Source organism: Dromaius novaehollandiae, chromosome 15 (assembly GCF_036370855.1).
Source record: "Dromaius novaehollandiae isolate bDroNov1 chromosome 15, bDroNov1.hap1, whole genome shotgun sequence".
In the NCBI taxonomy this organism is placed as follows: Eukaryota; Metazoa; Chordata; class Aves; order Casuariiformes; family Dromaiidae; genus Dromaius; species Dromaius novaehollandiae.
This window is the reverse complement of record NC_088112.1, coordinates 22,522,489-22,548,558: the sequence shown is the minus strand read 5'-3', so window position 1 is coordinate 22,548,558 and position 26,070 is coordinate 22,522,489. Positions and strand designations below refer to the sequence as shown.

General features: G+C 39.4%; 1 long non-coding RNA gene across 9 annotated transcripts in view; it reads left to right on the top strand.

Annotated features, from left to right (window-relative positions):
• Positions 1-26,070, top strand: part of LOC112994142 (uncharacterized) — a 71,433-nt gene that overhangs the window by 6,872 nt on the left and 38,491 nt on the right. For all 9 annotated transcript variants that reach the window (XR_010391801.1, XR_010391804.1, XR_010391802.1 and 6 more), the window contains 8 exons: positions 913-1,023; positions 1,804-1,886; positions 3,888-3,970; positions 5,336-5,557; positions 7,345-7,441; positions 8,406-8,607; positions 19,985-20,065; positions 22,040-22,134. This is a non-coding gene — a long non-coding RNA (uncharacterized LOC112994142). The remainder of the gene's footprint in view (positions 1-912; positions 1,024-1,803; positions 1,887-3,887; positions 3,971-5,335; positions 5,558-7,344; positions 7,442-8,405; positions 8,608-19,984; positions 20,066-22,039; positions 22,135-26,070) is intronic.

The window sequence follows — 26,070 nt, the reverse complement described above, 5'->3', positions numbered from 1 at the left end:
AACTCACAGTCCTGTACACTGATGGAATTATAAATCTCCATGGTTTTGATGGTACTGAATTTTTCCAGTAGAATTTATCTTTAAGATCTTGATAATGCTGAACTTTAACAATAGTACAGTAACATATTAAATAGTAATAGAGCATGATAATCTCTGCTTATATATTTGCATAGTCCAGTGGAACCCCACTGATTTCACTGGAGCACCTGATATTTTGTCCCGAAAGTTACAGTAACTTGATGATGACAATATCAGATTAGGAGTAACAGCTACTGCTATGCACAAGAAAACGACAGCCTAGAAGCGTACTTAAGTCTTAGAGTTGAACATAAAACCCCTACAAAATTAAATACCTGAAAGTGCAAAAAAAAATTTTCTTTTCCAAAGAAGATCCGTTTTTGAATGTAATCAATAGGTTTTATAATAAGACCTTTTAATTGACTTTTTAGTGGGAGTTTTGCTTGAAATAGCATGTTTCATTGACTTAGCAATTTGTTTTGTATTGATTTTCATAAAAAGAGTACATCAGTTATAAAATTGAAACTCTTAGGAAATTTCATTAAAAAAGTATTCTATTAATGATAAACCAGTGAGAAAACTGCATTTAGAAACACACAGCTTTTTAAACTGAAAAAGCTTTTGCATGAACAACTCAATTTTATTTGTTTCCAGAGTTCATATGCAGGCACCAAAATCAGTAGATTGACTTTGTAAGGGCTGAGCGCTTGCACGTCTTGTTGGAAGGGATATTTCTGTTTTTCTGAACTCAGTTCAATAAGCTGCATATCTCTGTCAAAGAGCAAAACTTCCAGTGCAGTCAGACCTTGATTCATTTGGAGGGAAGAGAGGGTGAGCTAACTTATTTCCAACAGAAATAAAGGGGGAAAAAAAGTTCTTTTTTTTTTTTTGTAGACTTAAAAGATCAGAAGTCCCTGTACCAGCCCCTGCCATGGCTGATCTGCAGCACCATTGAATGTGATCATCAGGAACTGACTAGAAAATGCCTTGAAAAATTGTGAAATGGTAGCTCTGAATTCTCTTTTGGCTTTGCATCTTGTGTGATTTTTAGATTGCGGTATCACACTTCTGTGCCTTAGTTTCCCTTGTAGATCAAAGCACAGCAATACCTACTGCATAAGAAAGGAAAGGTAGGAATAGGCAAGTACCTTTACTCTGGGCAGGAGTAGTATCTTTGTCCAGCACAGTAGGGCTGTATGCATGTAAGCAGGGCACTTACGTTTCAGGGAACTGTTCTAAAACGTATGTCAAATGTAAGAGTTAAAACTGGGAATGGGACAACAGTTTCAAATGCCATTCCAGTTGTCCTGTATGCAGCTGTTCTGCGCTTTTGGTCATCATTCACACAAATGCTAGCTTTTTGGGTTTCATTTCCCCTTCTGCTCCCATTAGAGTGCTTGCTAACAGTCCCTTTAATGGACATTTTGTGAAGTATAAAATCCACCATACTTGGTTGTTATTAGTCCGTTGTTAAATAGTAATATCTCACAATTTTTGCAAAAGCTATGCAGTGACCTCTAATTTAATATCATGATATTAGAGAGGTCAAGTAACTTTTCCACAAAGCTAAATCTTCAGCAAAGTTAAGTACCAGGGCAATTGGAGCACTGCTCTACTTCTAATAATGTTGCTCAATTAAGAAATAATTCTCAACATTAGGTGGTCGTATCCATGTGTGCCTAGGCACATGCCCTCAAAAATTGTACTTGATGTAATGAAAGGTAACAGTGCCTCAATCAGTTGCCAGATACGCCCTGCATGTTCTTAACATTGTTCTACTGTAAGTTCTTAAACAGGTAGAAGCCTTCAGTAGATGTGAGGAGCCATGTGGTCATCTGTATAAAACCTAGGGACCGTATTTCTTTAAAGTAAGTTTTTCCTCTCCAATGATTTATTATATTTTACACATTTTACACTGAAGGACAAAGTGCATCTCTTAGCATAAAAAATGACAAATATTCAACTAAAACATGATGGAAGTGATTTTTAAAAGGGATTATCTGATAGTCAGACATGATTTTGATAAGGTTATATTTTAATAGTTACTCCTTTTTATGGACGTTCAGGGCATTAATTTTAAATATTGACATTTGTTTTCTTAAACTGAATGTCTTTTTCATAATTGCTTAATGTGCAGGAATTTGCTCATGGATTCCAAATTAAATGGATTCACAGTTTGTCCATGGCATGTTTATGTATGTCCATATATATACACACTGCATATATACACACCAGATATATATATATACGCAATACATGTGAGTGTGCCAGTTAATGCATGCTGTTTAACCAAAAAGTAAGGTCTGTATATAACAGTACCTGAGTTTTGAACAGTGAAATTAAATATAAAACATACTGAATTGTTTTATTTATTCTCATCATGCCAGAAGAGAAAAACTGGACAAAAAATAATTTTGAACACTTGCCTCTGTGTTAGAGTATACAGGCTGTATGGTTAGTTTTCAGAGGTTATAGTCAGCTAATTCTTTTTTTCTTAAGCTTAACCTTTTTTCTGATAAGTAAATTAAGACTATTATACCAATGACAGTCACTGTACTAATTTAATATACTGAATATCAGTTCCCCAGTGAGAAGGATTGTAACCTATTTGACCTGATTCAACAGAAAAATGATTTTTTCAGATTAGCATTTCAAAAGTTGTTTTGATATACAGTAGAATTCAAATTTTCATGTTATAAATGAAAGAAAATCATAATATATGTTGCAGAAAATGTTTTATGTCATTTTGGGTTAGCATTTGAATTTAAGATTTTGTTTTGTTTGCAGTTTTAAAACCAGAAAATCATTGATTTTAAATTTCTTAGAGGGAATGAGAAATTCAGCTTGAATTTTGGTTTCCGTGAATGATTGTAGGGGCTTCTGCTCGTCAGAAGCGTGAACTGTGCCCAGCCTCCATGGAGGGGAAGCACGCGAGTGAATCGTTTAGTCACTTGGAGCCGATGTGACGGGGAAACTGTCTTAATGATTTTCTTCACTAATTCCACTTAATCCATAATGGAATAGATAGGAGGAACCTGATCCTGGATGCCTCTGACTACTTAATGGACTGCAACTAAATGATAAAGATTTTGGGTTCTAGTGTGGTGACTGTGGCGGCGGCACAGCGTGAGGCTGTGGGTGGCCTGGGCGCCCCGAGGCCGGGCTGGCGGCCCTGTGCTGCGCTGCTCTCCGCCTTCGTGGTGGTATTGGACAGAACAAGCAGGTGTCGTCCCGCTCTGCGATAAGGCTCTTTTGGGTTTTTAACTGAGTCCTGTGTCCATCGTGGTAGGCAATTTAAGTGTCAAGGCACTATTCTAATTAAAAAAAAAATGAGGCTCAAAGACACTGAGCTCTACCATGCCAAATTGTCAAAAGCTTCCTCCAGAAATCAGTATGGGAAGGGCCACTGTTCGCTGCTTGTGGAAATGCAGCTGCTGCGAGTATAGTAGTACCTTTTAAAATCTGTCTCTGAATTAATTTGAAAATGTGAGACAAGGCCTACCACCTCTTTTTAAGCCCTGCTAAACATTTTCTAAAAATCTTGCCTTAAGATAGCGCACGCTCTCTCAGACTTGCATCACTGTACTGTCCTCATGCAGTACTTGAACTGAGCGAGCTACACATGTACAAGCACGAAGGGGACAAATACGGCTATGCCCCTCTTTTCCAGAGATCACCAAAAATAAAACAGGATTTTGCTGAGATCAGAGGATGGTTTCCCCTCTCCTGTGCTCTGGGGTAGTTCTGTTCCCATTGAGACGCATCTCTGAGGCACAAATCTTGCTTTCAAGGTGAACTGCATGATTTAAAAAAAAAAAAAAAAACTACTTTATTTTCACAGAATTCATGAGAATTTTTATTTCTTTCAGGGACAAGTATGGAGCTAATTTTTTTTGTCAATCCTGTGGTGCTCCAGTGTTCCAAACATTCTCAGCATTTGCATCCAAAAAAGGTAAGTGAGGCTGGAACATAATTTCTAAAAAATGAAGGTAAAATTTATGTAGAATCTTGCCCAAGTGAGTCACTGTGCAGTGATGTCAATTGCGAGAGAGACTTGGAAACCCCTAATTCTTGCTTAGGGCTTGGCTTTGGCCCAGCTACTTCAGAAGCAGTCAGCTGGGTGTTGAACTTCAGAACAGAATATGAATTTCTGACTGCATGTAATGAATAGGAATGATTGCATGTAGGTAGAAATAAGAGGCTACCTATGCAATTTGGCTAGATTTCTGCTGTAACATTTACAGCAAATTATTTAGAAGTTTGATTCTACAGTCTGTAATGTACCAGGATAACGTTACTGAAATAGCTAGTTCTATTTCTGTAGGTGTTTCATGATCAGTATCACGTAGTTTAATGCAGGATGAATCTTAGAGATTCAAGAGAAATACAATAGTATTTTCCAGATTGAATCAAAAATCTATAATGTACAATATAAAATGATCATCTTTCTTCATCTTTCTATAGTTGTAAATTCTGTAGCACAAATGTAACTTTTGATTAAATTCTATAAAGGAGATCAATGAATGTACAAAAATCTTACTATTTGCAATTAAATTCTGTAGAACTGTTCCATAAGTATAGAAATAGTGAGTTCAAAAAGGAGATGAGCCTTTTCATGCATTGTATTTTGGTGTGAATGCTCCTCTTAATAAAAATGGCAAACAAAAATAAATTTTCTGTTATGGATGGACTTTTTTTAATGCATTTCAAAGTTTTCCATGAAGCATCATCTGTTCTTTAAGTACATATTATAAAATATCAGTGAGGCTTAGTGAAAGTCAGTACCTTTTGTCAATGAGTAAAATATAAAAACTAATCATCTGACCTGTTTTGTTATTTAGCTATTGATCCCCCTCTTTTTGCAAAAGCACAGAGCTAGGTGTTTTATTTTCTGAAAGCAAAGGGGCAGGGGATAAAATGGTTAAAAGCTATTTCAGCTGTCTCTTCCTCATCCAAGTTATTGTTCAAGCTGTTCTTCTGAGGCAAAAACTCTAACAGCAGAGTTTTTTCTGGTCAGCTCTAAGCAAAGCAGTGTACTTCTGTTTATCGAAGCACTTTGCTTTTATTTGGAAGTCAGTATGAAAAAAAAACAGACTGGGCACCTGGGCTAACTGGAAACTAAATGCTTCTTAATACCCAGATGCTTCGTCATACCCTGGGCAGCAGCTGCAGCTTTTCCTCCATGGAACTTCTTGCCTTGTTGTGGTGGTTAGCAGATGCACTTTTTGTTTAAATTGGATGCCTGACAAATATGTTTATTTCAAAAATACATTGTCAGTCTGTCGTTTTTTAAGTGTCTGCCACTGTGCCCAAGTAGGTATGAGGATGTGTGGCTGGAGAATACACCCCTCTACATCAGGTGCTCAGCCACGTGAAGCCCCAGCCCTGGCAGCTCTTAGACGCGGCGGTAGCTCGAAGTGCACGTCGGCCCTGCTGTGAGACACATTGCAAGTTCACTTGGGTCAGCATTAGGATGCATTAAGCCACCTTATCCTGTAGGATAAAGGCCAGCGACTGTGGAGCTCACTGACTGGAAGAGGTATGAATATATTCACAGGTCTGAATATACCAAGAGCCAGAGCTGGGCTGGGAGCAGGGTGGGAAGGGATGGAGAGCACTGTGACACAGGTGGCATTCCTGTGGCCGTGATGAGTGCTGCCCAGCTATGGCAGAGGGACTGCTGTTAGACTTCCGCTCTCCTCAATTAAATGGTTCTTTCCATTCTGATAAATGTATTAAATTACTGTTAATTTGGCTTATGTGAATCAAGCTGTTTAATATGGTGTTAGAAAGGTAGGAACATATACTTATTTTATTTAAAGTGATACTGCTTTTAGTTAAAAAGGGTATTTTTCGTGTATAGATTTCAGTTAAGACTGATAATAGTTTCCCAAAGTTATAACTAAACTAGGGTGGAAAATTCATTTCTGTGTCTGAATGGCATGTTTCAGTAATTCAGATGTTTAAAAGTTGAATTGGAGATTGAAGATACTAGATTAAATACACCATCAGCGTATTTAAGTTACATCTTGTGCTGTTGTGAGTAAATTAAAGTAAGTAGCTAGCACAGGAATGAAAGGAAGAGAAATGGTGATGTACCTTCATTCCTGCTTTCTGGAGGCTGAACTGTACATTTCAACATTAAATGGCATAACCTGATGCACTGTTTGAAATGCTTCTGAATTATAATCAGTGCTGTTCAGGGAATCCGCATTCCTATGGTAATAAGCTGTTACCTGTTGCCCTCAATTATTCTTAGGTTACTGAGTATAATTTAACAGATCGAAAACGTAATCAACTGCAAAGAGGGAAGGGAGAAAAAACAAAGGACATCTATAAGCTGCAAGCACTAAAGGATGATTAGAAATTTTAAAAACCTAAATGGGCTGAGCTGGAACTGTTTCTGCTATCATTGGTGTTGCTGGTCTTCCTCTAGAATGCAAAGGACATCCTCACTGCAGAAATGGGGATGACAATTTTCTATGATGTTTATAGAAATAGCTTTTCTAAGCAGTATGTCTTTTGTGCCTTGGTGTATGTGTGAACCTTGTGAATATAATGCTAGGAAGTCTAGATTGTAACCATCCAACAAAAATGTGCCTTTCTAGTATATTTTTAAATATATCTTTGCTGCTGATAGGCTTACGCTGCAAACCTCTACCCAGGCTCCAGTCCTTCCCAAAATTACAGGATATTTAATTCTGGAATTGAATTCAAGCCTGTCTCTGATCTGTTGATTGGTTTATATATTTCTTTTATCTCTTGCCAGCCCCTGGGAATGTGATTGAGTAAAATCTGGAGAACCTCAGAAGTGTGGTTAATTTATCAGAGAACTGCATCAAGGTGCTTCGATGGAAGGGATTTTAGGGTGGAAGCAGAGCAGAACAGTATTTCAAGCTATGCATTTGTGCAAGTCCTGTAGAACAAAGGGATCCTGAAAGTCTCATTTTTGTTCACTTTCGTGAATGAAAGCAATGGTTGCATGAACGAGGGTGGGACAGAGAGGGCTCTAAGTATGAGAGATGGGATTATTAAGTGAAAGGGGACTTAGGCAGAAGTACTTCGATATTACAAAACTTAAGTGCTTGGTGGCTGTCACTGGTCAGGTCTCCGTGGGCATTAGACAGGGCTTACCACTGGGCTTCAGCAACCCATTTTCTAAAGTTTTAACACAGCTTTTTTAGGAAAGAAGGCTGTATAGAATCAAAAGCAATCATAGGAGGAATGTACCAAGTCTAGATCTGGTAAGATGGTTTGATATCCTTAAACTGGATTGTAACATATTTGTTTGCCCCTCTTGTTCGTTCTTTCCTTCTTTGATCTCAGGTTGACTTACAGAAAGTTACCCACTACTGAATACTGGTATTGCATCATAAAAGATGAAGATGTGGTGCAGGGGCTAAAAGAAATGCAAAACGTGGAGGTAACACGGTTACTCTTCAGTCAGCATTTACCACATAGAGTTTCTGTCTTCCAGTTACAGAATTAAAATTTAAAATTGCCTTTGTAATAAGTACAATGTCACAATAGAAGGAAGTGAAGACAAATGAAAACAGACAGTAATTCTCCCCTTGTGCCAAGAAACCAAAATGTAAAAAGCAACTGCCACAGCAGTGCCTCTGTAAGAAAGATGGAACTGAAGTTGGCAAAGCAAAAGGTTCCTCAGAAGAAGAAGAAAATGATGAGCATCTTAAAATGCTGCGAGGCTGGGAAAACACCATTTTCTTTCAGATCAAGACAGTTTTACTACTGTTTTTCAAATAAATCATATGCTGGGTTTTTGTTCGCCATCGTTTCTGTCAAGAAAGGACAAGTTGCCACCCAGCACTCTCTGTGCTAGCACAGGGAGTATTATCTTGCTTTGCAGCCTGTACTGCATTTTGCTAAAGCAGATAAATTAAAGAGGGCTAGTGTGTCTCTTATTTACATATGTAATGTTTTTGTTTTCTCTGCACATTCTTTGTCACAAGATTTGACCATCTAGGCACTTACAGATGATGGCTGTCAGCTGATACTGGTGTCCAGTCATAACTGACAGCCAGGTAGTACAAGATAAAACTAGATGATCAGTAGTTCATTCCCAGAACATTTTTTACAGGCTTCATGCAAATGAGTTCCTAAGTTTAAAGCATTTGGAAAACCTGCACTAAACTCAGTTAAAATGATGTCTATCTGGCCAGAAAGTTACTGGCAATCCTTACTTGTTTATTTACCCTGAAGTTGTATCTTTTTATAAGTTGGGATTGTTTTTGTAGCTCACAAGAACTTTAAGACTTAATGTATTTGGATTGGTTTACATTATTTGAGTCAAGTCTTTCATTGTTCAGTCAGACAAAACTGTTGTGAAAGACAGGATGTGATTTTTTGATAAACTGTTTTCTTCCTAGGACACAGACAGTGTATCAGATCCGAGCAGCCTGTCAATACATGTCCTCCAGAGCTTTCTAGCATCCTGGATTCTCTCCAGAAGCGTGGAAGCACGTTCAACCAGACATTACTGAGACACATTCCAGAAATACTGTATGGACAGAAGGGAGAAGCGCAAAGTACCGTTTGGGTGTTTTGGATGCATTCCCTTTTGCTGTCAAGGTAAACCGTGTCCTAACCTTGTAGAAACACTTGCATCTCTAGCAGAAATAGTGTGTAAAGTGAAGGAGTTGGGTACAATTTAGTTTAAAACAGTATAGTGCATACTTCTAAATCCATAGTCAGTTCTAACTGATCAGTTTAATCACTTCTAATTGACACCTATATGATGACTATTTTTGGCCTGTTTATTTTATTGGAAGTTGAGCATTGCATAAGATCTTTTATAAATATGGTTAAGGAAATGCACAAAAACAGGATGACTACCTGCTTAGCTGAGAAAGCAGGAAAGAAAATAAATGTTAACTGCAATTTACTGTGCCACTGATTCTCAGTATATGACATTCCAAAACATCAAGAAATTTTACCTGCTTCTGGTAAGGAAAGCCTTAGTCATCACTTTGAAAAAAATAATTACACTACACAAACTCATTTACATAGTTACAGCTTGCTAGAAACAGACTTTTTCTGCAGTTCACTTAAAGATTTCTTTGAAGATTTCCTGTTATTTCAACATCAGCAGTATTGTACCTACTGGGGAAGAGTGTTCATGCAGGGTGTTATAACTGCAGGAATACAACCAGAATGATGCAAGGCCAAAATATTCCTGTTTCCCAGAAACATCCAATAGCCATCTATGCAATACTGATGACAAAAAAAAAAAATTATTAAACGCACAAACATTTAAATCAAGATTCTTCTTATTTGTCTTTTTCAAATGAGATTGTTGACAAAATTCTTCTGTTTCAGGCATGGTTGACAGTAGTTTACAGCCATGTTTCCCAGGCAGAATTAAGGCTGGCATTGTGCCCTTCAGGAGCCAAGTACTGTGCCTCCCACACCTCCCTCCATCTGCCAGTGTAGTTGACCTACTTGTTGAATGACTGCAGAAGAACAGGGAGGATTTAACACATCATCTTTTAAATCCTTGCATATGAGCTCCACAACCAAGTAACTGCATGCAAGATACAAACTCCACAGCATTGCAAGGAAGGATAGGGAGCCGTACATCTTTTCTCTTCTCAGATGGTCAACATACGATTAACACTCTATTCTTGGTGATTAAACAGGTCAAGTTAGCTGAAGACCTTCTTGAAAATCTGTCTGTCCTTAAAGGGAAGGGTACAATTCTGAGCAAAACCAAAAACCTTTATTTAGTACTATAGGACCACTAGCATGAAAAACATCCAAGAAAGAATGAATAAATGAGAATTCAGCCCTTTCATTTTCTAAAATAATTTTAAAATGTCCTAAAAATAAAATGATGTCAATCTTGGATAAAAGGAGAAAATAACAGATGAAACTTGCCTCTGATCACACACTTTATTCTCCCAGCAAGCTGTAGAAAAAGATGAGTTCTCCCTGTACAAATGGAACTATTCTGATTTACTTCAGTGTAAAAACCAATGGCGCAACTGAAACTATTTTGAGTGAATCTTACTATGAAGACTTCAGTCATATTTTCCAAAAAAATTCTGAACAGTGAGTTTCAAAAAATGGAAAAATTCCCTGACTAAAGTGCATGTAATTGCAAACCTCAGCAGAGCAAATGTTGGGGGGGGGGGGGGGGCAAGTGTGTGTCATATGTATGAGAAGAAGGATGGAACCATGTCATCACCCTAAAGGTGTAAGAAAATTCTATTTGTAAGAATATATAAATGGTCCAATAAAATAAAACTGCCTGTAAGTGTAGAGTATGTATTCCCAAAAGCACTGAGAAATACGCAGACTGCACCTCAGTGTCTACAGACTAGCAATAAAGAGACAGTTATATAAACTTGAGCAGCTTTTAAAAAAACAGATCAAGATTGAAGGAATAGAAAGGAAAAAGACTGTTCTGCATAATGCAAAGTGAGCAAAAGAGAACAGTTCCAGGACCAGAAAAAGCACTGGAGTGGAACACAAAATGGCATGTAAATAGAGTAAGGAAACCAAAACATCTCTAGCAGATGTTAGAAGCAGAGTGGGATGTGGGAATTACCCCTTCAGTGGAAAAATCAATAGGAAGAGCCAGGAAGGGGGATTTATTGAATAGACAGTGTCAGAAGCACTTTCCCATTCTCAGGTAGCCCGTTTGTATTTGATGGATTTCTAGTTTATGTATGTGTAATGTTAAGCTTCTGCATTGATACTTTCATTTCTTTAATCTTCAGGGTTTTTTTTAAGGTGATCTGGAAAGAAACATCAGTTGTAATTAATACACATCTCATCTATAACGTTTTTCCGTAGTTAGCTCTCAGAACATACTATGGATACTAACTATGAAGTTAGTATCATTTTGGTAGGAAGGAGAATTGAAATGGATACTGAAATAGAAGGATGAGAAACAGGACCCAGGCATCCCAAGTCCTCTTGAGTTGCCTTATGTGTCTGTCATTTCATTACACAAGTGTTAGTCCTTTTTTTCACTTGTATTACATAAGAAGGTTCTGAAAGCTGTATGTAAAAAACCCAAGATGTTTCCTGAACAGAAGAGTTAATGAAGGCTGATTTCTTGTTGGATCTGTGCCTTTTTCCTTAACCTGTCCACCTACCTAACACAGTAATGCCAACTCCTATAACTCTTCAGCTCCCTCCCTCCCATACCATCTTCAGTTTGGCATTTCTGAATCAAGGATGTGTGGTGATCACTTGGGAGGTAGGCATACACTACTTCATGATTTGCCTGTGCTTCATTTCTCTAGGAAGCAAAAGTAAAGAAAAAATGTTTGAGTAGTGAAAAGTCTATGAAATATGTCAAAGCCATAGTCATGGTTACAACTGCTTGTTGTGGCTTTTAAGTGTTAGTGATATGTCAAAGTTACCGCCATAACACCTGATAACACAGAGCATTACTGTGTAGTGTGGTTTCTGCTCTTTACATGGAGTTAATGAGAAATACTGTTGCAGTAATTTAGTAAACAACTCTGTGTCAGGCCTTTAACTTTTCCTGTCTTGGGCTCAAGTTACTGTAGCCAGAAAGAGTAGTTCATTTGTTAAGTGCTGCTTATGTGTTGATGGATTTCTTGGTATTTCACAGGCATGTCCTTTAGGCATCTGTTTTCATTTGCTTCATATGGGAAGTCTCACTTTTACTTTCTCAGCTATGGATGAGTGCAATTACTTATCTGTTAGTCTTATCTGACATCCTTTCACATGGGGTGAATTTCTTTGCTCATTAAATGAGTATATTTTTTATGACTGTACTTGAATTCACAGATGTGACTGCTGCTTGCATAGACTTACAGGAGCAATCTTCAAACTGGTTATGTGGGTGCAGAAACAGCATGTCCTGGGTCAGCATCAGCCTGCAGCTTGGCGTGGGCTGCGAGAGCCGGAAGCCCTCAGGCAGGCAGGGGACTCTCAGCCCCGAAGTTGGCTAGTTCAAAGCCATCTCAGCATGTCCGAGAGAGCTGCAGGTATGCTTCTGGGCTGTGGCATAGAAGGCTAAACAGCAGTGATGTATGCAGGACTGAACTTAAGTATTTGCAGCCATTTTTCTTGCTAATGACCAGGTTAACTAAAGTTACCTAGTGGAAAGACGACAGCAGCTAGGAGGAAGTAAGGCAGTCTCTTCCAATGGAAAGTCATGAGCATGCTTAGTATAGCTTCGTGATTACAAAAAAGGCAACCTCCCCCCATTTTTCCCTTGTTTAAGTTTTAAACAGCTTTGCACATTTCACACAAGGATGTTAAGCAGCAAATTAGCCTAGTAACTTCAGTTAGTCATAATTGCAATGAGGCCCCTGGGAGAAGATAACCAAGCAAACAAGCTTCTTAAAACTTACCATTCTAGGCCAACTGGCAGGATAGTGCTCTTCAAAAAATTAATCAAATCAGTTGCCCAGAGAAAATTGCTCAGCCCAAGAGCACTGTCTCATTGTTTATAAGGAGTTCTGACAGATGTTAATGTTACTTGTGGAGATTAGGTGAGTAGTGTAAATCATAAAAAAATAACATAGTGGGCTTATATAGCCCTGCTAAAGATCTTAAGTACCTTTTGGACAAAGTGAAGTTTTACTAGCTTTGTAGCTATTTCAGAAAATCAATGTTAAGGTAGGACTTTGGCATTTTACTGCATAATTGATCTGTATGTTTTGGAGGTTTTCAGCCTCACTCTGAAGTTTCTTGCGCGCATAAATTTAAGATGATATGCCAACCTTAATGGGCTTTGGCATATTTTATATATCAATTGCCCTGTTCCAAACAGGGTGGAGCTAGGCAGAATCGTTAATCATCAGCTATATTTGCCTTTTATAGCTGAGGATCATGCATAAACAACTTAGAACCATAATAAAACCATAGGCTTTAAAATACAATTGTTGTTCTAGGACCCTTTTTCAGATAGGCCTCCAGTGCACCAAAGTCTGTGAGATGATACTTACTACTCCCTTCGGTTTTGAGAGTCATGCTTGTCTTCCAAGATGTGACCCATATGAAAAGAGGAATGTTGTGAGTGTAACATAGCTGATTAAGGTTTGCTTGTGTACTTCACTGGTTGTGGTTTTTGATGGGAATTATGAGAGTGAGATAAGTGTTCCAGGGAGAAAGGGCAGTGGTGGCAGAAACCAAGCTCCAGATACACAGAGGAGTATCTTAGTTTTACAGATAATATAGCATCAATCAACATGCCACCTGCACAACCTGGCTGGTACTCTTGAATTAGATAGTTTCCCTGAGCTTCTGGGATGCATAAAATACATGTTTGATAAGGCAATCGATAGCTTATGGATCTAGGAGGCATAAGAATTGGAATATAGGCTGTATCTGCCCAATGCCTGTTCACAACAGATTATTTGAGATCCAAGAAGGAAAAGGGTTTAATTTCATCATGGTAACTACTGTCTATGTTTTTTGATTTAGTAGGTGTAATCTCACGTTGTTCTAAGTAAGTTCAGATGTTAGCTGGAGTCTTTTGGGGACATGCAGGTCATTGTAGCATGTTTAGTGAAGTGGGGCATGCTAAGTTAAGGAGAATCATTTAGAAGTGTAAATCAAGGTACTAAATTGCCTATCAAGATCTAATAGTGGAAGTGCATGTGGGCCCCAAACTAGCCACAGATGGAAGTTGAGTGGTGGCCTGCCTATTTCTGGTAACAGTCAGCTAAGGTAAATGTGGAGAGGGGGTAACACCTAAGGAAAAGAGAAGGGTGTTCTGTACAGGGACTCCCCAGAGGCCCACAGCTGGTCAGCACCTCTCCATGCGAGTCCGGAGCGCTGTGCAGTGAAGGCAGGTGACTTTTGGCTGGCTGCCTGCACCTTTTCAAAGCCAGCTGGGAGGGACAGGAGTGGTCTGACACACTTTGGTTTTCTGCCTCCGTAGCCTGGCAGAGAGCTGGGACATAAACAGCCCGTGATGAATCGTTATTGCTTTATGGGCTCTCATGTTCAATTCTACGTTTATTTGAACCAAAACCACACAGATTTTCTTGGCATCTTCTAATGCTGATCTGCTGCTCACTGCATTTTAACCATGCACTATATCAACTTCAGTGCAACCAACCAAATCCAGAGGATTTATAATAGGATTATCTGTGGCTTTAACATAAGAACCACTCTCACATGTTAAAAGCCCTGGAAGTGTTGTTGTTCGATATGTATGGCATATCAATCATACTGAGTGGAGACTGCCAGTGGCAAACCAGTAAATGTTGTTGTAATATGGAAACCGGTCAAGACTTTGCAAAACACTTGTCTGAAGTTAGCCTCGGCGTACATTCTCGCTGGTTGAAGTTTAGGTACTGAACTGGCAAGTTAAGTGGACCAAATGACCCTTTAGAGGTACCTGCATCTCTTCATTGACTACAAACTGATCTGAGGATGACTAAACTTTCAGTTTAGATGTCTGAGGTAGAGTGAAGCCAGCTGTGTCCTCTTACTTTAGCTGTTTGAATGCAGATTTGGGATCCCAGCTCTTAGACACCAGTTTTGGAAAAACTTTATTTAAAATGCGTCTCTCTGAGTTCATATTGAGAGAGTCTGATTGTTGTGATTCCAGAAACAATTTGGGACAGACAGAAGCAGACTAGAGCATGTTGTGCTCCCTGTCCAGAGCTTTGCCTGTTTGTCCCCGGCATCCACATCTGCTTGTAATAGGGATGGACTCATTCACAAATCATTTTGGTTCAATTTTAATTTATTCTCTGTAATCATTAACAACAGTTTTTAATCAGAATGAGATCCACTCATGGATGATAATAGCCACTCAAAATTGAAATGGATGCTTACTGAAATCTTTAGTTCAATCCTTATTAAAATGTCAGTGACTGCGAGTTTTAAAAACACACTTTTAATTGTGAAGATTGTTGTAGTATAAACTACAGTAAAATCCTAATATGCCTAACTTAGGACAAAATATATTGGAAAAGGAATTTCAGACCATAGCTTGGACAGTAGCCTGACACATCTTAACTATAATAATTGCTTTCTCTGAATAGTTTTGGTCACACAAGAAATGTTATTAAATTTTAGGAAGGGGAAAAATAGAAAGAACAGGCTATTTTTTCCACACAAGTTTTATTTCAGTGTACCTTTGATCCTGTATTTATAACTTATTAATGATAAATTGATCTCAGGAGATATTAACTCTGTATTTACAGAGTGTTTAGACATGCTGGGGGCTGTTTTAAATGTACCAGCTGCTCAGTGCTGATTTAAGTACACAGATGTTCTTATTAGCATAACATTCAAATTCAATGCCCTTATCTGCCTCCTCTAAACGCACAAAAACAGCAGCTGCAGCAGCACAGGAGGTTCGTGCAAGAGGAAGCCCCTCTTCCCTCTGGGACCTTCTCGCGACAGAGTACAGCCAGACAGTCCCACAGTATTGTGCTGGGTTCTTCTCTTATGTAGGTCGGGCGCAGCGACAGCAGGTGAGGTCCCGGTGTGAAGAGCTGTGCGGTAGCGTTGCAGGTGACAGGGTAAAGCTGAAGCGTGTCGCGAGCTGCCGATGTGCCGCTCCGTGCTGCTGGCTCGTGGCGCAGGGTGCCGGCGTGGGCCCAGCCTGCGCGGGAGCCATCGGCTGGGTGGGGTGGGGTCTGTGGGGCTGGGAGACCTGTGCCAGCAGCACCGAGGGGGCGGAGGTGTGGGCTCGAAGCTGAATAACCATTTGGGCCTGTTCCAGCAGCTTCCGCACCGAAGCACCTACAGCTCTGTCGCAGGGCAGTGTCCTTGCCCGTTGCGTGCTCTAGCCCTGCGTATTGGTGATGCTGGATGGGGACGGCTGCTTTTGCAGGGCAGGCGTTGGCCTGAACTGAGCAGGGCGTAAAGAAAGGATTACTGTAACTCGCCAGTCTGCTTCTGGGGATGGTGCTGGGATTTCAGCGCTCATCCTTGGATAGAGGAGGTGAAGGCTCGGTCTGTTAGTGCCTGCTGTGTGCCAGGTAGTTCAGTACCAGTGCTGATGATAGCAGTCCCCAGGTTAAGCTGCTGAGGCCATGGATCAAGGTCATGTTCAACACAGAGTTCTAGCTTAATCTCTCTTGTGGATAGAAATGACTGTTGTACTCATTGCTTTGGTTTAGGCCAAGAAATCAACTAATAATTAAAAGAGACTTGTAAAAAATATTTTGCAAAAATGATTGTGGTTTACCTGTAAACAATTGGCGATGGACACTTCCCTCTCCCTAGTTTAGCGTTGCTGCGTTTTGTTCTGTTTGCACGGTTGGTCTCCTCTTGCCCTTGTTTGTGTGTCTGAGGCGTGAGCTCTGGGAGGTAATGGTAGTGGTCTTTGGAGCAAAGGAACTGCGTATAACGACAGCAGATCAGTGTCCAGCACCACGAAGTGCATGTTACGGAAATGTGCCTGCATCATAATTCAGGACTGAATTACACTCAAACTTTTGAAAAGGTTAAATCCAGAGTGACTCTTCTCTGATACGTTTTAATGTTCTGGGAAAGTCTGTCCATTTCTTAGTGATACAGCAGCATAGACCAATTTACGGCTTTCTTGGATAATCTCAGAATTTTCTCGGATTTTCATAGTAATCTTCAAAGTTACAAAAGTTCGGTTAACTTTTCTTTTGCTTATTGTGTATTGTGTATGTCATCCTAAGGGATGTAAAGCCATTTTACAAAAGGGCTGTTCTCTTCAGGTAGCAGAGATATCAGAAGAATCCATATATCCTCATTTTTAGTTTTCTCTTTCAATTCCTACATTGTTTTGCACAGGAAAAAACACTTTTGATGATTTTCAGTCTAACCATGAACAGGAATTTTATGTAATTTCACCTGGAAATCTCCAGTAATGAGACTTTCAGCTCAGGCTCGTACCTTCAACAGGCCTCCCTGGTCCAGCAAAGACCTGGGCTTCTAAATATTTTAACCCAATCTCGGGGTGGGTGGGCGAGTTCTGGTTTTTTGGTTTTGCTTTCGATTAACTTGCCCTTTCACTGTGCTTTATGACCATTAAACAATTTGGGTCCCTAGCCATTTTCTGACTGGGTGGTTTTTTGTACGTGATTTTCCACATACATATATTTCTACTTCATTTTTGCTTAGAGCAGCTTTGAGCAGTACCCTGTAGCATGTGGTGCCTGCCTTTTAATAACTTGTGATTTTAAACTGTATGCTTTCAATAGCTGGGAAGCTTAACTAAAAAGAACAAGACCATATGAGGAACACAGAAAGGGAGAACTGCTTGGTAGCCCATTGTACCCCTCATAAGAATCATCTAGATTCTTATGTAGAAATATAATGTAATGACAGGAACAGAACTGGAAATGACTTAGAAGTCAAATTGATATCTCACAAAAGGTGAGGAAAACATTACAAAGAAAATACAAAGGCTCAAGAAGGATTTTCCTAGGTGCTGTGTTACAGAAGTCTTTACTACCCCCTGCAGAAGCAATCAAGACTAATGGGAACATTAGTACAGCAGAAGACATATCAAAAGAGTCCCTGGAGCAAATAACACCCAGTAACTAGAGCATCACTGGCACTACACTCCAAAACACCCTCCTCTATTGCGGAAATGAATAAAAGGGTCATAAACAGCAGAGACAAATTTTTTGTCTTGTGACTGCAAATAAGCACCCAGCAGAGCTGTTAAAAGTTGCTTGCTGAAGAGAAAAATATGATTCTTCCAGTTTTATGAGCCATGTTCGGATCGCTCTTACTCCTATGCCATAAATCCAGTTTTCACATAGATTAAATGGAAAGCCGTCACAGGCTCTGCTGAATAATGCACTATGCTGTCATGATGCATGATGTACACTGAATCAGTCCTCCTTCATGCTCTTGTATGTCTGCAGTGCAGTAGCATCCACTGCTGCAGTGATTGCCAGTAATACTGTAACATTTGCCACCTCAAATACTTGGTTTTATGGCAGTATTTCCAGTTCTAAGGATAAGAAATACCACATATTCCAATATAGATGTTCACTTGGGGGCCTCAGTAGGAGAGAGGAGGAGGCACGTGTGGCCAGAAGCCATTCCGAACAACAAATAAAACACATTTCCATGCGGAAGTAAGAGTAACAAAACAATATAGTGAAATTCTGTCTGTCAAATTCAGTGGTACTCCAAAGGCTCAAGTTAAAGCCTCTATTTCTTCCATACATACCGTTCTCCCTAGGATTCCTTGCAATTAAAGTTATTTAATACAGCCACTAGTTCAAGGTAACAGGAATTGAATTGGAAGGAAAATGTTAAGAAAGAAAAAAAAATCATTCTTGGACATTTTTTCTCAAAGAATTCAGGTATCTTTCTTGAGTATATTTGCTACAGTAAGACACCAAAGACTGTATTATTGAAAAAACAGCATGAATGGAGTATCCAGGTTCTGTTATCCTTTTAGAATCCTTTGAGATAAAGAATGCTATGTGCACTTAAGTGAAAGATCAGTTACTTTAAATATTTTTGGCAGCTTATTTAAAAAACAAAGCATTTTTCCTATTTATACTGTGTCTTGTGGTCAGCCTTTGGCTCATATAGCAGTGGCAGCCAGTGATGCTGCTGCAAATTCAGCTATGCTCTGCTTTGAAAAGAGACTGGCCAATGTAGTTTATTCTTGCAATATTTTTTCATGCTATTCTGTGTATGCACTTCCTTGGTCCTGCAGTGGAGCTGAATGATTCCCTGACTCTCTTGCCTTGAGTTGCGCAATGGGAATTTTTATTATATCTGGGGGCATCAGTGAAAGGCTACTCACGGGCAGCGGAGTCAGAGCAATAACACGTACTTTTACTGGGCACAATTACTGCCTGAGGCAATGACATCAGAATACACTAGGCTGAAATTTTGTGTTCCCCAGCTTGTATACTTGCCCAGCCATGTAAACGATGAACAGAGGCCTCCACAGAATAGCCAGAATTCACCACCAGTGTTGTCTGTGTAGACCATGACAGCGGTTTTCTCCATGATTACAGTCAGTGCCTGAACAAAGCTCCAAGACAGTGCTGTTGCCTGATGGCAATCACTCATTTCAAGAGTCTGCTGAAATGGAGTGGAAATTTGAGTCCCAGAATTGTTAAAATACATAGCTTAATCAGCTGAGTCAGTACTTGCATTGGGGGGGGGGGCAGTATCTCTGAGTTTGGGGAGGAAGAGGTTTGATTAGCCTCTTTTGTTTTCTGCATTTTTTGCATAAATACTTTTTTGTAACTTTTTAAGCTAAACTTGAGGGAAAAAAAAGGCTAGTCATAGAGTTTAAGCTAAAAATAACATACACAATCAGTAGTGGCTTGAGCAATAGCTGATTCCCTGAGAAGAAGCCTAAGAGATACAGCTCCATGAGGAATATGGTCACTGTAATGTCTCTGGAAATGTGAAGTGGAAAGCAGATGGTAAGTGCCTCTCACAAGTAGGACATTTCTCATCAATTTAGAGAGCATGTGTTTGTGCAATGATGGCAAAATGCTTGAGTTCAAATGCTATAGTAAAGCTAGAGATCCTCCTGGACTTTGACTGCTTGCCACACTTCTGGATAACTGCTGCTTTGCAAAAAGTGCTTTTTTCCAGGTGTAGTGCTAAACACTGATTCCCTTCTTTGGGAAAATTACAGTGTCCTCGTTGGGGTCTCAGGCAATCTGAATTTGCTGATCTCTGTGTTTGGGAGTAACTGATCTTGAATCTCACTGATTTGCAAGAACATTCGAATATTTTGAATATGAAATACGCTCTGCAAGAGAACTTGGTGCCACGTGAAGTATCCTGTGTGTCACGATTAACACTAAATGATAAGAAATGCCCCTGAGTGTTACTTGTTTAGAGTGAATGACCCAGGTTAGCTGATGCAGCCAGATGGAACTCTGAAGCTGTTCCTCACTATATTTAGAACAGAGGAAAAGATCAAATTTCCAAACAGATTACTCTCCTAGCTACATAAGAAATTGAATCATGTATGGGGCAGCACAGACATCAAACTGTGCTTATTTTTCTTAATTTATTTTTTATCTTCCAGATCTTTCTAAGTATTTGTGAAATGAGACAGGCTTTCCATGGGTGCTTCCATTGATGGCCAATTTGAGAAGCTAATCAGAAGGTGAGGTCCTGCTAGCATTGCAGTCCATGTGAATTTAGTCCTTTGGTTCAGTAGAAACAGAGCTGGACCTCCTTTTTATTCTGCGTTCCTGGAACTATTTGCTTCTGGTCGGCATGTTTGCATTCCTGTTAATGATGTTAATTCTGTAAAATTTGTTCATCTTGTGACTGCTCTATCATGTTTTGCTGGGTGCAGGTAAGTGTACCATGGGAGTATCTTCCTGGATGTTTGTTTCATCATTTAAAGCATTTCAAGGGAGGGCATAAAAAAAGGCATCTCTATTTTTCTTATCTGCACCTACCTACTGAATTAATATTCTTCTCGTACTAATGTGAAGAACAAAATCCTGGGTGCGTTGAAATCACTAGGTTTGGATGATTTCCTTTGACTTTATGCGAACCAGTACTTCACTCAGGACTAGGATATTCTTGTTCAAGTCATTTTTGCTAGTTCATGTTTTGAGAGAGTGATACCTGATTTAAATTTCTAAAAATAGAATCAGGCTGATTCAGGGCAAGCCACCTTCAGTTGGGAGGCTTTGCAGAGATTTGATCACTTTGCAGAGAGATCTGTTTAAATGCCTGCTGTTCTGTGCTCTACAGTTCAGTGCTGAATATAAAACAAGTTTTGCTAAAATGAGAATGAGCTTGAATGCTTTGGAGTTGAATCATATGTGAAATGGATAGCTAAAAATAATCCCCTAGAGATTCCTGGAAGCAACACTGTGGTGTGGGTGGGAGAGATGGGTAGGAAATACTTTTTGAGATTTCAGCTCTTTTCTCACTCAGTTGGGTTGAAAAATTTAAATTCTAAAAATTTTTCTGAAACAGTGTACAGAATTACGGTTTTGAGTTCTCCATGAGAGTGCTTCATTTAGATGTTGTCACACTGTCATTTTGACAGGGTTTATCCTTTGAAATTTTTTAAACCAGAAGTGAGCAACAATTTTTAAATGTAAAGTCACTTCAAGACAAAATCTTTCCCAGAAAGTTACAGATGTGAGGGGTTTCTCAAGACCTAATTGTCGTCATGATAGTTTACTGAACTGATGTTATCCAATAATATATTTTGTTGCAGAAATGAGTGGTGAACATATACTGAACTACCTGTTCATCACTCTAGGTGATGATTGTTAAAATGAAAGACTTCTGTCCGGGTTTAATCTACAGGTTGATTTTATCCGTACTACTTACAAGCTGGAGACATTTACTGTCTCCCGTGTTTCCTATAATTTGCCTAATTTCTGAAGGAGGACTGCAGTGTAGCCCCTCAGACTTCTGTGAAAAGTAATCTGATACCTCTGTTCTAGACAAAGGCTGGGTCTGCACTAGAAACTTTTCAGGTTATGGGTGACACAAATTGTTTATTAATGGAGCAGGTATTTTGACCAGTTCTTTCTCCCCATTTCATGTGTGTGTTGGCAGAAGATGTGGTACTTCATAGCCAGATGTTCAGGTGCATCTGAACAGCTGTAGGCTGCAAGGAGTGCTGTGTTGCTAGAGTCCTCCTGCACCAGTGTTTTATCAGGCTAGTGTTACTCATCTTTATGGTTTTATTGAGGTAACAATTTCAGCTGGATGTTGACAAGTGCAATCAAATTTTTGTGGGGACAGTTGTGAAGGGCCATTTTGTGTCATGGTGGTATAGAACAGGAACAGTACTTCTATAAATGTTTTACACTATCTAGATTGCTATTCCATATAGAGACTAATGAAAATGTGGACTAGGAAATTGTACTATGGTCATGTCACAGTTCCTTTCACCTATTTCTGTTCTCACTTAATTTCTTCCCCTTCCGTACAGTCCCAGAGTTGTTACCACTCCATTTCTCTCATAAGTAAATTAAACTTTGTTTCTGTCTATCATATTCTCTTTCTCACTATTAGGACCTCAGTTGCTTCCTGGCTAATTGCACTGCCTTATGTGACATAGGTAGTTTCATAACTCCAGTAAAAGCTGCTTATTATTTTACAGGGTCATTTCCAATGTGTTGTAAGATTAGTTCCTGGCAGCCTGACTGGAAGTCACTGAAGAGTAGATAGCTTCATGCAAGTTTAATGAAGCACAAGGTAAGTGGAAATACAATGCAGAAACAAGATCTGCAAAACAAATAAATTAAATAAGATAGAAGAACTTTAATTTCTATAAGGGAATGTTACCTTTCTGGAGATGCACCTGTTTGCCAGTTCGGCTAACAAGGGATGAGTGAGCTTGCATTAGGTTCATGTCCAGAAAGATAGAAGTATCATCTAGCAAGTGACAGGAGACATTTCATTTCAAATCAGACAGTCCACATAATTCAGATGGCATTTTGGATGTTTAAGTTACAGATAACACCAAGGCATTTACAGTGAACCCTGTAGTCTTATATTTCTGAATAACAGAGAAAGCATTCCTTAAATACTGAGAATAATTAAAACTAGTATTTGTGCTTCCCCACATTACAAAATGGTGAGCTGAAGACTTTTTTTCCTTTTGGAATGTGGAAACAACAGATGGCAATTAGGTCATAGCTCCGTAGTAAATTGCTGGGAGTCCATAAACCTAATAGGGATTTCACTTTTTTCTTGCGTTGGCTAGTGAGAAATGAAGTAGTTCACAGTCCTGACGTTTCAAGTATACTCATTGCTCAATAAGTTAGCCCTCTAACAAGGGCAAATTCAGAGCTATTGCTTCTGGCTCTTTGCAAGCTCAGGTAGGCATATGCACATCAAGTACGTTCATTTCACATTTTGAATGTGTTTTTGACAACTGTAACAGCTTCATCTTACTTCGGGAAACATATATGCAAGCTGGAACACTGATGGAAAAGGTGAAAGACCGGCCTGTCCTTCCCCTGTTCTTTTCCCTCTAGCTTCTGCCCTAGCACCTTCACACTTCAGGAAAGTTTTCAGGAGACCGGTTGCTTTTAGAACAGGGCTGGGGAAGTCTTGGAGCAGAGGTGGGTCAGTAACAGCTCTACCAAACCCAGCATCTCAGGTTGCTGCTGAGTGTCATCCACTGTTCTTTCTAAAGTGCTTTACGTCTTCTGAATTGAATTTGCAATTTATTTTATTATATTATGATTATGAAAAGGACTGCATATCATGTTAGTAGTAATATTATAAGGGACCAGATCCAAAAGCACATGGATATTGATAACTGATTGCAGTGACTTAGGGCAGTCCTCTCCTACTTCATAATCTCTGAAAATTTTACTGAATCGTTGATCCTTCTGACACACCTTTGAAATAAATGTTTCATTATCCTCCTTTTATATTAGCGAAACTGAGGCAGTGAGACACAGGACAGAGGGTTATATGGGAGCTCAGACTGGCCAAAACCTTCCTTTCAGCTGTTGTGCACAATAGAGGTGCAGTGCTACAGCCATTTCCCAGCCCCGAGGCACGTACAGACGAGGCTACTGAAAACAGGTTACTGAGCAAATTCTCCATCACTCCCAACCTGTGCACTCAGCCACTTTGCTGAAGTGATTAATTCATTTTAAAACACTGTTGTTCTCTTGAATTATCATCTGACTTCTGCCAGCTGAGTGGAAAAGTGATTTAGTCTTCCAGTTTAAGCGTGGCAGATGTGTGTGTGGGAGGGCTGTGAGGGAAGGAGGAGAGCGGTTGTTTTTAAGGTGACCAGAATCTGATCCACCAAATTTAATCTAACCTACTTTCAGTGCTCTGAAAGTAGTTGCAGAGAGCTACCTGGCTTAGTGTTCAAACCTGACACTACATTGTTTTTGTGGCACAGACACACAACAGGACATGGGGCAGTGAGCCTTTTTAACGAGGGCTTCCTGGGGCTGTGGGCCTGTGGTGCTGGTGGGTATGTGGCCTTCCATGCTGGACTGTAATGAGCTCAGGCGGAGGAACAGCAGGTGTGGTGCAGCCAGTGGCTGTGTTTCATTATGAAGAACAGCATTCAGCTGCTCAGACCTTACACAAGCTCTTCCAGAAGTAAATCCCTATCTGTTCTTACTGCAAAATTTGCTAGCAGCAGCAGATAGACTCAAGTCACTGCATTTTGCTAAAAAAAAAAAAACAAAAAAAAAAAAACAAAAAAAAAAAAACCTCTTTGTAGCATATTAATCCTGCTGCAGTTCTCTCTCACCTCTGATTAACAGGCATGCCTTTCCCAGGTTTCAGTGGATTTGCACACTGGTTGTTTGACCTAAAGTGTGTCTTGTTTTAGCTTTCAGTCATACATTGTGAAGGCCAGAGCCCGGCTTTGAGTTTGGCCTAAAAAGTGAAAAGTTATGATGAAAATCGAAGTGTTAGTACATCTTTTCAGTTCCCGTTGCAGGTACAGCAAAGACTTGTATGATGCTAGCAGGGGGATTAGGCAGGAGTCAAAGAACAGTGCATGTCTATTTCTTATCCTTTTTCATTTTGTATTCTCCTTCAGCAAGAACGTCCAGTTGTAAACGCTTCAGATCTAAGCTTCAATAATTGAAAGGATAATTTGGCACAATAAATATCCAAATACAAAGCCTCACATTAAACAAAAAGCTGTGAGAGAAGAACAGTATGGCCTGTTATTCATAATTAGCCCTATCTTGAACTGTGGAGGCAAACAATGTTCAAAGAAAGTAATTTTAATTCTAGAACAGTGAACCATTACAGTATGCAACACAGTAGGGAGCAGAACTGCTCGCTGATTTCCAGCTCAGTGTCTCCACTTCTGCATCTCTCTTAAATGTATATTTCACTTTTTATTAGCTTACATTAGCCCCTCATATACCAGGCATATGTTTTTCAAACTGTGTGTTGTGTCTCTGTCAAATGCAGAGATGGAACGTTATTTAAAACAGAAGCAGTGTACTCGCAGTTCCTTCTTTTCAGGTAATGGCAAGTAGTGGAGGAAGTCTAAGGAAGAGCAGCTGAGGATATTTCACTTCTAGGTTTGTAATGCTTACTCAGGAATCTAAATTTCAGTGTTACTGGTAACAGCTTATTAATAGGAAGAAGAAACCGATGATCAGGGTTCTCACAGTTGAAGAAATGTGATGTACTTTGAATTACTTTGCACAGAACACAATCTTCAAAAACATCATTTTTCTCTATACTGGAAAATTACAGTTTCTGCTTCTGAATTCTTAGATGAGGAAACAAGAAGCAGCATTTGTATGATGACTGAAAAAAGGATTTCTCTACAATGTACAAAATGAAAATTCATTACAAACATAATGCAACAACAAAGAAAGCAAATGGACAGAGTTAAATAAATGGAAAATAGGCTCAAAAACAGAAACACTATGTTTAGTGGAAAATTACCCAGTAAGGTGCATCTGCACACTTCAGATTCATTTCAGTTGATTCGTCACTATATTTCATAACATTGCTGTGTTGCATGGTAGCAGTGGAATTCATTTTGAAACCCTAGTTGATTCTCACAGAAAATATGAGCATATGGTTGTGCAGTCGTGGCACCAGATGGCAGGAAATGGTAACCTGGTTTGGAAATTCTGGGAAAGATGCAGAGCACTGGTTTGGGTTAGCAGCTCAAAGTATGACTTGAGGTCAAAGATCCAGAGATCTTTTACCTGTTCCATCTCACCGCAGCCTTTGAGCAGGAGATGCAGCCTTTCCAGCTCCCTCCATTTTGTGCAGTTAGTTCTTAGTTGCTTCAGATCACATATGAGAGAGCAAAAAGTGGGAGACAGTGTTAAGATCTACTTTGTTTATATTTGTAAAGCATTTAAAAATATTTAAAAACTTTTTAAAAGTTCAGTCAGTACAGGGTCAGAGGTTTGAGGAAGTTTTCTCTCTGACCCTTTTAGCCTTTCCTGCTTTTGTGAATTAAAAGAAGTTTTGCAATTAAAAGGCATGATTTTGATTTGTGTGACATTCTGAAAACCTTCCCATCAATTCATGACTTCATCTCACTTTCTCAGCATCACTGACTTGTTTTGAAGCTGCCATTGATATACAGCTCAATTTCTGAGCAATCTGAAATTCCTTCCCAACAGAAACTCTATTTGTTTGAAGCAGAAATTGAATTTAATTGCAAAACTT